At 37.2% G+C, this 17,014-nt stretch overlaps 1 protein-coding gene across 2 annotated transcripts in view; it reads left to right on the top strand.

Annotated features, from left to right (window-relative positions):
• Positions 1 to 17,014, top strand: part of LOC126361442 (calcium-independent protein kinase C) — a 219,019-nt gene that overhangs the window by 27,203 nt on the left and 174,802 nt on the right. Inside the window, exon 1 of one of the 2 annotated variants that reach the window (XM_050007792.1) lies at positions 5,162 to 5,258. The exons of the other annotated variant lie outside the window; for it this stretch is intronic. The gene's annotated coding sequence lies outside the window, so the exon portion shown is untranslated. Of the gene's footprint in view, positions 1 to 5,161; positions 5,259 to 17,014 lie in introns of those variants that run through there. 2 annotated transcript variants of the gene reach the window in all.

Here is a 17,014-nt window from a genome sequence, read left to right as displayed (position 1 = left end):
TATTCATTATATGCATTACCTTACTGGTTTTGCTGAATTATTGAATCAAAGTTATTTTGTGATGTACATGCGATTGAAACTGGGTAGATACATTTGCACAAATATATTTTGTTGGAAATGAACCATTTTAAGCCAGGTCTTTTGTCCTGGAAATAGAGTACAATATAGGTGACGACTCACATTAAATGTAAAAGTTGGAGACCTGTATAATAAAACTCATACACTATAGCTACCTGGACGCAATTTGACAATGTGATGTAGACCATGATCTCAGCTACACATCTTGCACCAAGACAATGTGAGTTATGAGAACTGACAATTCTTTGAAGTTTATGAACTTTCAGTAAGGCCAGGTAATTGAAAGTTACAAGTGTAAGACAATGAAGAATAAAGCAACTAGCCCTGCTTTTATATTAAGTAAATATCTGACAAACACCCAGGGAGCATTTTTGGCACCATAACTGTCATGTGAGAGACTATTTACTGTGTGAATGGAGTGATGCTGCATAACCATAAAACAGTGGAAATACATTTGGACCAGCCGGTGCTTGACAATAGCAGACATGCACAGTATTTCAACTACAGACCAATTATCATTAGGTGTGCTGACGGACAGATACCAGGAGGCTTGAGGACTCTTCATTACATACTAGTGAGCATCCTCCACTCCAGCCACACGTGTTCTGCTCGAGGTTTGAGCTGTGCTAGGGTATCTTTTGCTGTGCCAAATATCTCAAGCATTCATCTTGTTCGACCTTTGCGCTTTGAACACTGAATTCTAGTCGTGACCACCATTATTCTGTAAGCAAGTGGATGGAGGCTTTCCAGGCCTCTTAATGAAGTCAGTTCAAGGTGACAGTGGCAAATACATGTCTCACAGGTAAACAACTGGGATTACCAAGTATAATTGTTTTTCTCCTGATTCTTTGGTGAGAATATTTACCACCCTATACCTTGTGGTAGACTTAAAAATAGGTAATAATTTGAGCAGGTATATTCACTGCTATTTGCAAAGAGTAAATGCTGGCATGTATTTCATTGTTATGCAGGGAAAAGCCTTTTGTTACTTGTAGAGTCCCTGAAGTAAGGTCTAGGTCAGCACCTATGGCTGACATTGGTAGCGATCACATGTCAGGCAGTGTTCTGCAGTTGTCAGTACCACATCTAATGTTTCTCAATAACTTGCCCAATCCTACTTAAAAAAGCATTAGTCTTTGGAAGAAAGATGATAATGTGTAGCTATACTGCCTTGTTGGTTGTGTTCCCACAACTCAGCAGTTATAGCTGGAGATCACAATGAGCTTTCTTATCTATTGGCTATGCGGTTCTACAATTTGGTAGTGATGGATAGACCGAATACAACTTGTCTAATGAGAATCTGTAATCAGACTATTTAAGTGATGTTTAGGAATAACAACTTGTCGGCCATTGAAAATTTGCTGGTGACTGTGTAGTGTCTGAAAAGGCATAATGTGGATCAAACTACAGGCGATGGTCTGATGACTAAATTTTGATTCTAGTCTCAGGTTCACATTTGAATAATATAGGTCACATGTTATAAATAAGTAATGAGCGAAATAGTGCCAGGAACGGAGTTCAAAGGTTACATTAAAGTGAAGCATGAAGAAGAAAGCCAGTGGCAAAGTAGGTTGGTCGTTATTAGGTAGTGAAAGTAACTATATCAGTGGTTCCTTAACATAACTAGTCTGAACTCTGTTTTGCCTTCAGTCAACAGTAATATAATCATTCCTAATCATTATCATGAGCCATCTGACATCCACTACAAGGCAATATTTTACCATGGTTTGCAGTCTTAAGTAATACTCTTCTACAATCCTACATGTTTTTAACAGCTTCTACTCATCGTCCACTAGGCCATCGTCTGTCTTTTCTCAACTCTTGGAATCAAGCAAAGAATGTTCTTGGTCCACCTACAATTAAGCTGACTAGTTTCATGTCCATGCACCTCTATGTCAATTTCTCTACAATCCTGTCTTCCAATTATTTCTCACTATGCATATCTCTGTTGATCTATTAGCTGTTAGCTTTTAGCTCAGGATCTGCAATTACCATCTGTTTATGGAAGAAAAACCACTAAACAAATGTCAGAAAAAAAGATCCTGAGCCAAAAGCCAACAGGTAGTATGTCAACAAGTGGCCATGACAACCTCAACAGTTTTTTATCACTCTCCATTGTTCAACCCACAGTTTTTGAGTCGTTCTTACATTAAAAGTCTGTCTCTAATAGCAATTGTCAAAACTGGTAATAATACACACTGATTGTAAACTTTCTGTTTCAGACAGACTGGAATCTTTGGTTTAAAAACTATTTAGTTTACCACAAGCATACTTGACCATTTTTGATGTACTGTTTATTTCTGTTGCTGCCCATCCTCTCATTTTCAGCTGTTTGAAATATAAAAACTAATCAACTTATTTTAATATTTCATTAATAATTAGTACAGTACAATGCCATCTGTGAAGGAAAGGTGATCAGATATGTCCTATTAACACACGTTCCTTGATCATTTTCCCTATTTAAGGATCTTAAAACATCCATGTATTTGCTGTTTTCTTTGTTTATGTAGGACACGTGTAAATATGCAGAGTATTAATAATGTCAAGTTTATTTTCAACTAGTGAAAAACAGTGATACTCGCATTACAACATTTGATGTGCTTTAATGCCAGTTATTCAAATTTTGTCCTGTAGGTTACAGGCAGAATCTCAAGGCAAATAATACTTACACGCTTCTCATAATTTTGGTGGCTGCACTATTGAGCAAACTAATGGAGAGCTATCATTATCTTTGCAACATTTCTCATTTTCAGACATTTGCCTAACTGACCTAAATTTTATAAATCCCTTCTATGTGTTATACTGTACTTGCTACCAAATACTACTTTGCTTTAAATATTGTAATTTTGTGAAATCTTAATACAATACACAAAGAGTCTATGAAACACGTTTATTTCAGTATATTGAATGAATTTTATTGTGTCAGATCTTGGACCACACTCAGCCCTCAGTAACTGACATTAGTCTCTGTAGTGCCTTTATAACCATTCTCTGTCACCTTTCTGCTCCTTCATTCTCAATCCTGGCTCTACAATTTTGAGTTTTCTTTTCTTGCTGCATTTTTACTACAACTGCATTTTGTTGTTGCATTTTCTTCCCTCCTGTTGCTTTCACTAATTCAGCATTAAATGGATGCAACCTTGTGTTGTTTACCAGAATTTCATTTGCTACCAACTTTCAACATTACCATTCTTTGTTTGAATCCTTCTTGCCTTAGTCTGAGGTTTTGTATGCTGGCTGAGCCTTGGTACCATTTTTATATGTTCCATCTTCCTAACATACAGTAGCAGTTATCATTTCATGTAATAAGTAGATATGTTAGCACATTGGCCACCATGTGGCCTACGGTGTGGCCTTCTGTGCCACCAGCATCCATGGGGAAGTCAACATCTTAAATATAATGAATCTACACGTTAACTACGTATTTTCATACTCTGAAGTTTGCAGAATATTAACACAAGTTGCCTTTGTCTAAAATCTCATTTCCACAGTGATTGTTCATAAAGTTGTATGAATGAGAATTCAGCATATCAGTCAGCCTAAGAGTAAGAACTTCTTGTGGTGTTCAGTTTCCAAGTTGCAAGAATATAGGTTTTATGTTAGTACAAGGCTGTGGCCCAAATATAGTTTTAATCTTTTTCAGTAAGCAAAATCTCTCAAACATTTGATTTGAGTAGCTAAATAACCTAACTGCAAATGAAATTAACTTAAACAATGGAAAAAGTAAAGTTTACAACTCACTGTATTGTCAATAGGCATATAAACAAGACAGAATATTGCTGAGGTTTTTGGCAGATCCTTGGGACTTTCCTTTTTCAAGTTTTTTATAACAAGAAATGAAAATTATGTAGTAGTTTCTGAGGGTGGTTGCTAATTTACATTTGATAATAAAAAATTATCGTGTTATGATTTTATTTAAGATTTGTTACATCAATAGTAGATGTTGCAGTCCCTCAATATTGTTTTCTTAGTAGAAAAAGTAATTATTTTAAAGTTATCATATATAAAACACCTGGTCTGGTAGTAGTACAGATAATGATTTTTATTTTTAAAGACACTTAAGGATCATGAAACTTCACATTTGTTTTGATGCGCAAAGCAAGTTATAAAGTCTCGAAAGTTACATGATTTGAAGAAGTGTGGTACATAAATCCTCTCAAAAAGGCAATGTGTGAATAACATACATTACAAATAAAAACTTTAAGATTGTGATTATTTTGGAAAAATACTTCTTCAAGAGAAACAGATTCAGGCACTGTACTTAGTGGTATTGCTGTAAAGATAGTATTTTTATTTGGAAATGTGTCAAAGAAATTATGCCAACATGCCACTCCTAATCTACTCATGGCCATTCTGTCATTTTTATCCTTTGGAACTCAAAATTTACACATAATTTGGAAAATACAAATGTAACTATGAACGCTGTGCTGTAAAAATGAATCTGGGTGCTAGTTAAAATTTTTGAGAAATCATCTTAGATTGTCTTGTCAAACTAAAATCATACATTAAATAGCCTTTTGCAACAATAATTTATTCCTAAAAAGAAAATATACGTATTGTCAAGAGAGGATTCCATGAGAGCTCCATTGAAAAAAGAAAAGAAAGAAAGAAGGATAGAGGAGAATACATATTTTGTACACAGCACTTTACATGGAATTCACCTATGAATTGTTTTTAAAGAATAATAGCACATCATAACACACACATCTGTACTCCAAGAGCAATATTTTTTATAGTACTTAATGCGTATTATGAAATTATATATGTAAAAAAAAAACCTTCTCACTTGGCTTACCACCTAAAGTATGTCGAAAATACAGCTCAGCTCAAATGTTAATGTGTAGTTTTAACAAGAATAAACAGTAAGGAAAACATTAAGTTATGTTCTTTGGCAAATCACTTTCATTAATTGCAAATGTTTTAAGAATTATTTCCAATAAATTACAAATAATTTCTTGAACAAAACAAAGACAACTCGATCGGTATAGTATTTCAGGATTTGAAGAGGCCCAAGAACACACTATGCCAGTGATCTGCCAACTCATTACACTAAACTGTTTATCTGCGTGTGAACTTTGCCCTAAGATAACTATTTAGAGGGGAAAGAAAGCTTCAGTGATACTGTTAAATTACTGCTTACAAGCTGAGACCAAAAAGTCATTAATTCTGGAATACCAAAGGTAAATATTTATTTCACGTATTTCAAAACATGGGAAAGTGTGTTGTGGAATGGCATGAAAACATCATGTATTTCAGAAATGGCATAGACTTGACCATTCTGTTTATGCTGTCATGTATGTGCTTTTGTTGGTGGTGGTCTTGTTGTTGTTTATTGGGTGTGTGGTACAGGGTATCAATCTTTTATGCTTCAGGGTGTTATTCATTTGTAAATGGAAAATGATGGAAGCTTACATGTGCTTTTATTTAGATCTGCTTTATGATTGGCAAAATTTTTCCTGTTGCTTGTATTTGCATGTAAATTATTAGTTGGAACTGAAATGCATGATAACAGAAAGTGCTTCAACTATTCACAATATGTGAATAAGTACAGTACTATAAAAGAAGTCTTTTTCACATATATTTGTTTGAATTGAAACAGTTTTATTCAGTCCATTGAAAAAGTGGAGGAAGAAAATATTATACTTCCATTTGTGCTTGAATTGCAAATATTAACATTTATTGCTTTTAACAGTGTAATTAAGCATTGTTCTGTTATTTTTTAAATGTGATAACATGTAAATAACACTAATATTATGTTTGAACAGTGGTGAATTCAAATTCCTGTCCAGTCCCCAGTGATTTAGGTTTCTCACTGTTTCCTTCTATCTAGTCATGGAGAAACTGCTTTTAATTCCCATTCTGTCTACAATGCATCTTTTACTCTATTTTTAAATGACTAAAATATCATTTATTTGCAAAAGTTCATATTACTGCTAACTAGCTAATCTCCATTGAAATATAAAATGGAGCTTCTGTTGATTGCAGTCTGTGGTTCAAACTCAAGCTTCAGGAGGTGAAATTTTTAGTATTGCTGATAGGCAAATGTGAAAATATCTAAACTTTTGGTCCTATTAGTTCCTCCCTTGGGTAGGAGAGGAGGATAGGCTGAAGAAGGTTAAAAAGGAAGGACGGCTCACACAGACCAGATAAGAGGAATCACTATTTTGAGGAAGAGGGAAGATAAAGATGAAGAAGTTTCATATCGGTCTATATTTAGATTTCATATAGTTTCCATGAATTATGAAAGGTAAATGTTGGGATATTTTCTTTGACATGACACAGTCAATTTCCTGACCCTAGTTTAACCTGCACCTGTATTCCATCTCTCATTACTTCATCATTGTTGGGGCTTTAAAACTCCTAATCTTTCCTTTTAAAGAAAAATCATCCACAGTAGAGTCACAATGAACAAACTATCAAATATATACAAGGATAGAATAAAAACAAAAGTCTTGTGAAACTTAGTGTTTTTGATGGTACTGTGTGGTTTCGTGCAGAGAGAGTGGTATAAATTTAGGATAGTGATATACTTTTATATCTGTTGATGACCCCCATCTCAAGATGATATATTGCATTGTGCCAACCAAGAAATCCTGAAGCCAGTCTCAAATTTCGTGTGATAGCCCATATAATTGTACTTTCATTAACAAGTGTTGGTATGATACTGAGTTGCTTTCCAGAAGTCAATAAACATGGCATTCACCTGATTGTTTTAATCTGTGGCTGTCAGGAGGTCAGCAGAATTTTTATTTCACATGACCTATGTTTTTGAAATCCATGCTGATTGTACGGAGGAAGTCATTTTGTTTGAGGCAGGAGTTGAATTCCATAGCAGTTTGCAAAATTCAGAGGACAACTTGTACAGTTTCCGTAAGAACAGACTGTGCATAATAGTCAGAGCTAGAGCCATTTATCTCAAAATCTGTGCAAAATCAGTGAATACTGTAATGTGTTGTTATTCCTGTATTGTTCTCTGGTATTTTACTAAACATATTTGTGTCAAAAAAATTCTTATTCTGTGAGACTGTTGACTGATCAGGACTTAAAGTTGGTAGATGTGTAGGGGGACCTGCTGTTTAATATGGACTCTGAACCAAGTTGCAAAACCAGCATTCTCCACATTAACAAGGTTTTCCTGAGCTGAAAGAAATAACTGACAAATAAAAATCATAGGACTGAACAGAGATAAAACTCAAATGCTCTCAAGCCATTGTTTGGCCCTCTACCACTGAGCTACTCATGACTTATCAGTGCCATTCTTAAATGTCTATTTATTTATTTATTGGTCCTCTTTGCTACAGTGAGATTACATTTTTTGCAATATATTTTGTTAACCAAACCAGGTACTGGTGAATACACACATAACAAGAAAACAACCATATATTTTTACAGTAGATATTAATGAAGTACTAATCAGCTTTAAAATGTAGATAGGAAATTAGAATAAACGCCAGTTTATAGTACCTACAGTATTAAACAGATACAGATTAACTGTATCTACAGGTACATCTACAGCTTCATCCATACTCTGTGAATTAATTATATCTACATGTGTGTCTACAGCTACATACACACACTGTGAACTGCATGCAGAGGGTACTTCCCCTAATTGTACCAATTAGTAGGGTTTCTTCCTACTTTATTCAGCTACAGAGTGTAGGAAGAATTACTGCTTAATGACTCTCTGAGTGCTATGAATTGTCTAATCTTGCCTTCCTAGTCCATACAAGAATGATGCACATTGGCTGTAGTACATTTGTAGCTTCTTCACTTAATGCTGGTCCTTGAAAATTTATAAGTATGCTTTCATAGGACATTTGATGTCTATTTTCGAATTTCTGTCAGTTCAGGTATTTCAGCACTTCTGTGATTTCTCTCATGGGTCAGACAAATGTAACGACTCATGCGGCCTACTTTGACAAAATCCCTGGTTAGTTCTACACACACACACTCAACTGGAAAGGTTTCAGAACCAAAACCTCTTTTTTTTTACAAATCAAGCACGGTTTACACCAGTTTATTTATATGAGGTGACTGATTGCAACAGTTATTCATTAGTGTGGTCTTAGCTACTAAAATTTTGTTTTTTGTGCTTTAAAAAATTTTACATTTTAGGATATTTAAAGCAAGAAGACCATTTTTGCATCATTACTTCCATATCTGTCAATGACTCTTCATCCAGGATAACATTCTTCATCCTTTTTGTCACAAATTTGTTTGTTACTCTATGTAAAAGTACTTTAATTAATGAACATTACTGAGTCAAATGCTTATTGGAACTCAAGAAATACTGCATCCACCCGATTGCCATAATACATGCCTCTCAGGATGTCATGTGAGAAAAAGTTCATCTGTGGTTTCTCATTACCAGTGTTTCAGAATCCACGGAGGAGGTCATTCTGTTTGAGATACTTCATTATGTCTCCAAGTTCAGGATATGTTTGAAGATCTGTCAACACTCAGAAAGCTAGTTGTGAATCACTTCTGCCACTCTTGTTATAGACAGTTGTAATCTGTGCTTTCTTCCAATTACTGAGCACATTTTTCTAGGGATTTAAAATATATTGTGGTTTATAGAGGCAATATCTCAGCCACAGATCCACATACTTTCTTGCAGGCCTTATGGGCTTGCTGTATAGGAGAGGTAAACTGGAGCAGTACTCACTGAATCTCTTTTTTAAAGGAACACTTAAAATAGAGTTAAACATTTCTGTTTCTGCTTTGCTTTACTCAATTTCAGTTCATATATATGTATGAGTGTCTGGACATCAACAGTAATGTCATGGTCTCCTTTACATGTGTCTGAAATATCTTTAGGTGTTGTGTGAGATCTTTTGAAATGATTCTGCTACTGTGGTTGTTGAAGGCTTCATGCATTGCCCTTTTGACAGCCAATCACGTTATTTAAAATGTCTCTATTTACGGCTTTATATTCTGTTTTACACCAATTGTGCAATAGGAAGTTCCTTTGCAGAAATTGTACAGGGTCTCCCTCCCCCAACCCTCCTCAAAAGCATGAACTATTCTAGTATATACAAGGGCAAGTCAAAATTTATCTACACTTTTCATTATACCGTTTATTAACATGAAGCTAGGGATATACAACGCACGTCATTTTTCTATGTAATCTCCCTCCTTCTCAATGCTCTTGGCCCAACTGCCAATGAGCTTATGTATTCCTTCCAAATGAAAGCTTTGCGGTTGGTCATGAAGCCACTTTTGCACCACATTTTGCACAGCCACATCAGAGGCAAATCGGCGACCATGCAAAGCATTCTTGAGTGGCCCATACAAGTAAAAGTCACTTGGAGCAAGGTCTGGGCTGTAGGGAAGGTGTTCCAGTACCTCAGATTTCATATTGTTGATGGTTTCAATAGTGTGACGGGCTGTGTGTGGCTGTGCATTGTCATGCAATGACACCTTCTTCGACAGCAATTGCTGGCCCATCAGCTTCTTTTCCAACACTTCACTATAGCCCACACTATTGATAGTCGTTCCTTTGTCCATGAACTCTGCCAGTATGGGCCCCTGTGAGTCCCAAAACATGGTTAACATAACCTTTCCTGTGGATGGCCCTGTCTTGAATTTTTTTCCTCATTGGTAATCAAGGGTGTTTCCACTGCCTACTCTGGTGCTTTGACTCAGGCTCATAATGATGCATCCATGTTTTATCTCCGGTGACAATTCTGCTCAAAAATGCATCACCTTCATTGTTGAAGTGAGTGAGTAAGCGTTGACAGACCCTAACACAGGTGAGCTTATGGCTGTCAGTAAGCCTTCTTGGTACCCACCGTGCACAGACCTTATGGAAACTGAGCTCGTCATGGATGATGTAATGGGAGGAGTCATGGCTAATATTCAAAGCGGGTGTTACGTCATCAAAAGTGATTCACCTGTTTGCCAGAACCATCTCCTGAGCTTGCTGAATGTTGTCATCTGTAGTGTTGATGGCCATTCTGCTCTCTCTTCATGTGTTACACTTGTTCAACTACTTTTAAACTTCTTGATCCACAAAAACACAGTTTTACGTGATAATGAACTTCTCCCATATTGCAATGATAGTCTGCGATGAATGTCTGCCCCTTTGACACCCTTGAACCAGAAGAATCGGATCACTGCCCGTGGTTCCTCTTTGATACACACTTCTAATGGAGCTGCCATGCTACATCTGCAACAGACGGAAGAACAATGATGGAAATAAAATCAAATTGTCACAGCATTACTGCAACAGTATAACAGTGACGTGCAAGGACAGAAGACAACATGCACAATGTAACAAACATTATCGAAAAAGTGTAGATAATTTTTGACTTGTTCTCGTACATATGTTTCCAGTGTTTGGTTACCGGTAACTTGTCTCTGGAGCATGCAGGAGAATAATTCTCCAGTGAGTCAACTTCTCTATATCTGAAACATGTTGACCATATAGTGTGCACAAGTATTAGTTTTTATTTTTTTCTGCATGCCCATCTGTGTCTACATTCATGCTCCAAAAACCACTATGAAGTGCATTGCAGAGTGTATTTCCGGTTGTACCTGTTATTATGGATATTCCAGATGAGTATGGACCACAGAAATAATGATTGCTTACATGCCTCTGTGCACATTGCAATTACTTTAATTTTGTCCTTGTGATTCATATGGGAGTGGTGCATAGGAGGTTCTTGCATATTCCTAGATTACTCATTTGTATGAGTTGACTGATTCCAATTGTGACTCATTGATATTGGAGTCATAGTATACAGAATCTCAGTGATATTCTCCTATTCATGCTGGCCCGATCTGTATGTGTTCATTGTATCTTGTTAGTCCTATGCAATACAGGCCCCATACATTTGAGCAATATTCCAGGATTGGTCATGTGAGTGTTTTCTAAGCAATTTCCTTTGTCGACTGATTGCATTTCCGTAGTATTCTACCAATGAACTTGAGTCCACCACCTTCTTTAGCTGTGTCTGAACCTATGTCGTCATTCCATTTCATATCCCAAAAAATGTTACACCCAGATATTTGTATAAGTTGACTGATTCCAATAGTGACTCATTGATATTGGAGTCATAGTATACTTTTCTGTTATGTAAGGTACATAGTTTTACATTGCTGAACATTTAAAGCAAATTTACAATTTTTGGGCCTCTTTGAAATATTGTCAAGTTCCAACTGAAAGTATGTGCAGCTTTTTTCAGACAATTCATCTTTACCTGCATCAAGTCTGAGGTTACTATTAATATTTTCTACAAGGTCACCCACTAACGTACAACATGAACAGCAGGGGACACAACACACTTGCCTGGGACACATCCAAAGTTGCTCCTATCTGTTGATGACTCTCCATTCAAAATAACATGCTACATCCTCCTTACAAAGAAATCCTCAATCCAGTTACAAATTTCTCTTGATACCCCACTTAATTATAGTTTTGATAACACGTGGGTCTGCTAGGGAAATCAAGAAACACTGCATCTACCTGATTGACTTGATGCTTGACTTTGAAAATGGCTTTTGAGTGTAGTAGAAGTTGGGTTCATATGCTTATGTTTTCGGAATCAATGCCGGTTTGCTTGGAGGGGCTCTTTCTATTTGAGCAACCTCATTATTTTTGAATGCAGAACATGTTCAAAGATTCTACAACAAATGGAAGTTTAGGATATTGGGCAGTACTTTTGTGTATCATTCTGCTACCCTTCTTGTAGTTGGGAGGGAGTCACATTTCTTTCTTCCAACTACTGGGCAAAGTTCTTTGTTTGAGAACTCGACAGTAGATTACGGTTAATAAAAGGAGGTACGTCAGCCACAAATTTGGTGTAGAATCTAAAAGGAATTCCATTGGTCCTGAAATTTAGTTAAGTTTTGGCGATTTCTTCTGTTTCTCAACACCACTGGCATTAATATTTTCATTGGTCTTCTTTACAATGGTTCAAAAATGAGATTGAAGCATTACCCATGGATTTTCCTTTGTAGAGCAACATTTCAAAATCGAGTCCAGCATTTCTGTTTTTGCTTTACTATCCTCAATTTCAATTCCTATCTCATAGTTAAGTGTCTGGACAGTACCTTTGGTGCCACTAACAGTGTTTACACATGACCAGAATTTCCTTGGTTTTTGTTAGAGAGCCTTTGATAATACTTTGCTACTGTAGTCGTTTAAGGCTTAACACATTGCTCTCTTGACAATCAAACCTAATTAATTCAGAATCTCTCTATCTACAACTGTTTGTTTTTATACAGCTGTTATGTATAGTCTTTGTTTCTTTAGAAGTTTATTTATGGTAATTTTATACCATGGAGGGTCCCTCCCGTCATGGAATGTTCTACTAGGAACCTATCTAAGAAATTCATCGTCAACTATTTATCTAAAACTGAGCCACAGTTCTTCTACATCTTCCTCTCCAGAACTAAATGATTTGAGTTTCTTGTTGAGATATGACACTACCACCTCTGTCTCTAGCTTTCTAAACAATGCAAATACTTCTGCTTGTTTTAGTTGTCATTTGTACTTTGCCAATCATTGTTGTTTGCTGAAATTACCGTGTAGTCACTAATCCCAGATTCAGTGTGAACATCTCCAAATAGGTCTATTTATTGCTATTAGATCCAATATATTTCCATCATGAGCAGGCTTCCAAACAATCTGTTCTTGGTAGTTCTTGGAGAACTTATTTTCTAATGTTTCACAGGACGTCCTTCCTCACCCACTAGAAAATTGTAATTTTCCCAATTGATTGTTGAATGATTAAAGCCTTCTCTGATGATAAATACATGATTGATGACCTTACGTACCACTGAACTTAGATTTTCTACAAAGTTTCCAGTTACACCTGACAGTGAGTTGGTGGTTGATAGAAGAACCCAGTTATAAAATTATGCTTGATACGGAGTCCTGCTCAAACAATCTTGCATACTGTTTAAATTTATATCTTGTTAGATTTGAGTTTCTTGTCTACTGCGAATGCCACTATTTACCATTAACCTATCCTTTCGATATAAAGTTAGATTTTTCCCAAAAATCTTACTGCTCTCAATTTCTGGTTTTAACCAGCTTGTGTATTCGCCTAATCTAAAACACCCGTGTGGGTGTCCCACACCTGGGTAGCAGCCCCTGATGTGCAGTGCATGGCTGACCCACTTAGGGGTACACTACAGTTCTCAACCCTATGGTGCATGTCCAGGAAGTCACAGCCTAGCTTGTCACAGAACTGTCAAAGTCTCTGGTTCAATCCTTCCACTTGACTCAGAACCATGATCGGTTCTGGGGCAATGTTGCAAATTTTGAGCTTTGTTGAAATTCAATGAACAAGACTGGTCTTCTCAACCTTTTTTGATAGTTGCTGAAATGATCCAAGTATGATCTACCGTGTACAAAGTGATGATGATGTTCGGTTTGTGGGGCACTCAAGTGCATGGTCATCAGCACCTGTACAAAGTCCCAATTGTTACACAGTCCAGTACAGCCACTGTCATGAATGATGATGATGATGATGATGACGATGACAACAACACAGACACAGACACACACACACACACACACACACACACACACACACACACACACACACACAGTCCCCAGGCAGAGAAAATCCCCAACCCGACCTGGAACCGAACCCAGGGCCCTCGTGATCCAGAGGCAGCAATGATAGCTGTACAAATTGATGTGATAAGCCCTGAATGAAGCTTTTGATGAAATGGAATTTTGTGGTAAGAGCCTTTTTACACATCTAATTGCCAGAAGCCTCCAGTCTGACCAAAGCTGTATGCATCCCATCCTGACAATGTGTTTGCTGCAAAAAGCCAAAGCAGCTACTAGGGAATTCATTTAATATCGTCCATCACAATATCACATGTCTCACTAATAACAAGTATACATTTCTAATAACCGTAAAGGAAAGTGAAAAGGTGGATGCAGTGTCAGCAGATGTGTTGTGCTTACCAAAGATATAGCTCATAGAAGTAATGTATTGTGTTTCAGAATCACGAACAATAATTTGGTTACAGTCTTATGAGAAAAGAAACAGGAGAAGTGCTGAGCGTTGATTTAACATATTCTGAAATATGTTTCTTGTGCACTGTCAACTTTGTTGGCCCTAAACAAGAGTACAATTAAACAAAGAATGAATTACTTGTGGAGTGGATTATTTCTGGAATTAAAGAGTCTTTTGCTTGGAATACAGAGCTGTTCCCAATTCTTAACTGTAGCCAAGAGATGAAACCCTATTACAACAAGTGCTGCAAAACCCTCAATCTCGTACTGAAAAAGGCGGAACAAATGTACTATGAACAAAAATAAAACTCTTCAAAAATCAAGCAAAAAACTGGAACATTATTAAACAATAAATAACCAAATCTAGTTCCCAGAAAATAGCCATGACAGAAATTATAGCGCCTCAAACTTATTGGCTATCAGTGGTTTAGGAGGAGATGTGGAACATAGACACTTCCATCCATCTTTTGTATGGAGAGAGAAAATTGGTTTGGTATCCCACTGCTGTCACAGCTTATTGGGGCTAAGTTCAAAGTGGGACTCATCACTGAAGACAAGAGTCCAGGCCAAAGATGTGTCTGGAGATGCCTGGACAGTGGTGGGATACCAACCAGAGTGTCACCCACCAAATGGCTCAACAACCAGGAGTGATGATCTGGGATGCAATTTCATTTCACAACAGACCTCTTTGGTTGTCATGTGCAGCACCCTTACAACAAAGCAATATGTCAACAATATTCTATGGCCCGTTGTGTTGTCCTCCATGTTAAGCCGTGCTAAGCTTACATTTCAGCAAGATAATGCCCATCTGCACATGTTAAGATTTTCTACAACATGTCTTCATTCTTGTCAAACCCTACCTTGATCAGCAAGGTCGCTATATGTCTCCCAATTGAGAACGTTTGTAATGTTATGGGGATGGATCTCCAACCATCTTGAAATTTTGATGATCTAACACGCTGATATTTTACGGAATTTGACACAATATCCCTCAGGAAGGACATCCAACAACTCTATTAATCTGTGCCAAGCCAAACGACTGCCTGCATAAGGGCCAGAGGTGGACAAACATGTTATTGACACACTCAATTTGTGAAACTCTTTCTCTTGAATAAATTGTAATCGTTTGTTGATCCGTACATTACAATACATCTACCAATTTCCATCTCATTTAGCTAATTCCTTTGTGATGCTCCCCCCCCCCCCCCCCTGTAATAGGGTAGATAGAATTATCATTAAACTATATTGTACACAGTTAGTGACTCAAAGCATATTTAATAACAGACTTAAATATTCTGCAGTAACACCCATCTATTTACCTGACAAAAAGCAAACCACCTTTCAATTGCTAACCCATTTCAGACTTTCCAGTCTTTTCTGGAGCTTTCAGGGAGTGGACTGTGACAGTATACTGACACATTTTTCTGAGTGGAACTTGTTTATCACCACTCAGATTGGTTTTCATAAAGGATTTTCCAGGCAGAAACACATGAGTGTTCACAAATTAATTCCTGGCAGAGTTAAACAAAAAATTATCCTTTCCAGAATGGGACTTTTATTCTGCACTGAAGTATTTGCTGTTTTTGAAACTTTTGGCATATCAAACTATATGATAGGAGTCAAACTGTGAGTGCGAGCTGTGAGTCAGGCTCGGTTAGCTCACTCAGTAAGAACAAAGCCTGCAACAAGCATGTTTTTGGGTCTGAGTCCAAGCCCAGCACAGTTTTTATTTGACAAGATATTTCAAAACAGCACACTCTCTGCTGCAGAATGAAAGGTTAATTCTGGACACAATGCCATTTTTCTGCAATATTGTATATTCCAAGACTGCAAGTCCTACAAGGTATTCCAGGGAACTTCTGTGGAGTTTGCAAGATAGTAGAGATGTATTGGTGGAAGTAAAGTTGAGATGGCCGTGAGTTGTCCCAGGGTAGCTCAGTTAAGAGCATTGCCTTTGATAGGCAATTTTGGTTTTCACTCCCTGTCTGGAAAACATTTTTAATCTGTAAGTAAGTTTCAGAATTATCCTATTGAGGCAGACAAGGTGATTAGAGAGAGGGGGAGAGGAGATGGACAGATAGAGGGAGGAGGAGGAGGAAACGTGTGCAGTATATGTGACATATCTGTGAGCCAAAGGTCTCTATTTTGCAAATTACAATGTCAGGGCATTAATGGTGTCCGTCTCACATGGACGTATTCTTACATTCATCAAATAAAATCGAGCATCATGGTCACAGAATAGAAACTTGGAAATGGATAGATGTGTGTGTGTGTGTTCCGCATCTCATCCTGAACCACTGTTTTGATTTCAACCAAACTTGGTACACACTATACTTATTGTCTGAAAAGAGACACTGTTGGGGTTGAAAACTCGGTGACATAGGAAAACGACAGAAGGGAGGGGGGCAGACAAGGCGTTCAGAGAGAGGTAGAGAGGAGACGGACAGATTGAGGGAGGAGGAGGAGGAGGAAATGCGTGCAATATATGTGACATATGTGTACATAGATGAAGCTGCAAGTAAAAAGATACTAAAGAAAAAAAGACTTATCTTTTCCAGACCAAAGACCTGAAATGTTTTACACTTGGTTCACAACAAGTAATTTTAGTCTTAATTTCACGAAGACTTGCAGTACAGAATTTCAGACAAGCAAAAATTACATGCTAGTACCAGAAGTAGAACATGCGTTTCATACACTAAATGAAACAGTGTGTGTAACATTCTTTGGAGCCCTCAAAAACTTGAGAGTTAGGTTGTCTGGTTGTCTGTGGATACATAGTGTCTTTCTTATAATACCTCCCACTACTGGTTGGTCTCTCTCTCTCTCTCTCTCTCTCTCTCTCTCTCTCTCTCTCTCTCTCTCTCTCTCTCTCCCCCCCCTAAACCGTCCCTCTATACCTCCTTTTTTTAGCATTTCTATGACACTCTCACACTGAATAAAATAAACCCATTATGGACT

The sequence above is a fragment of the Schistocerca gregaria genome, chromosome 1, assembly GCF_023897955.1.
Source record: "Schistocerca gregaria isolate iqSchGreg1 chromosome 1, iqSchGreg1.2, whole genome shotgun sequence".
In the NCBI taxonomy this organism is placed as follows: Eukaryota; Metazoa; Arthropoda; class Insecta; order Orthoptera; family Acrididae; genus Schistocerca; species Schistocerca gregaria.
The sequence above is the reverse complement of the archived record's forward strand: the minus strand, read 5'-3'. Positions and strand labels throughout refer to the sequence as shown.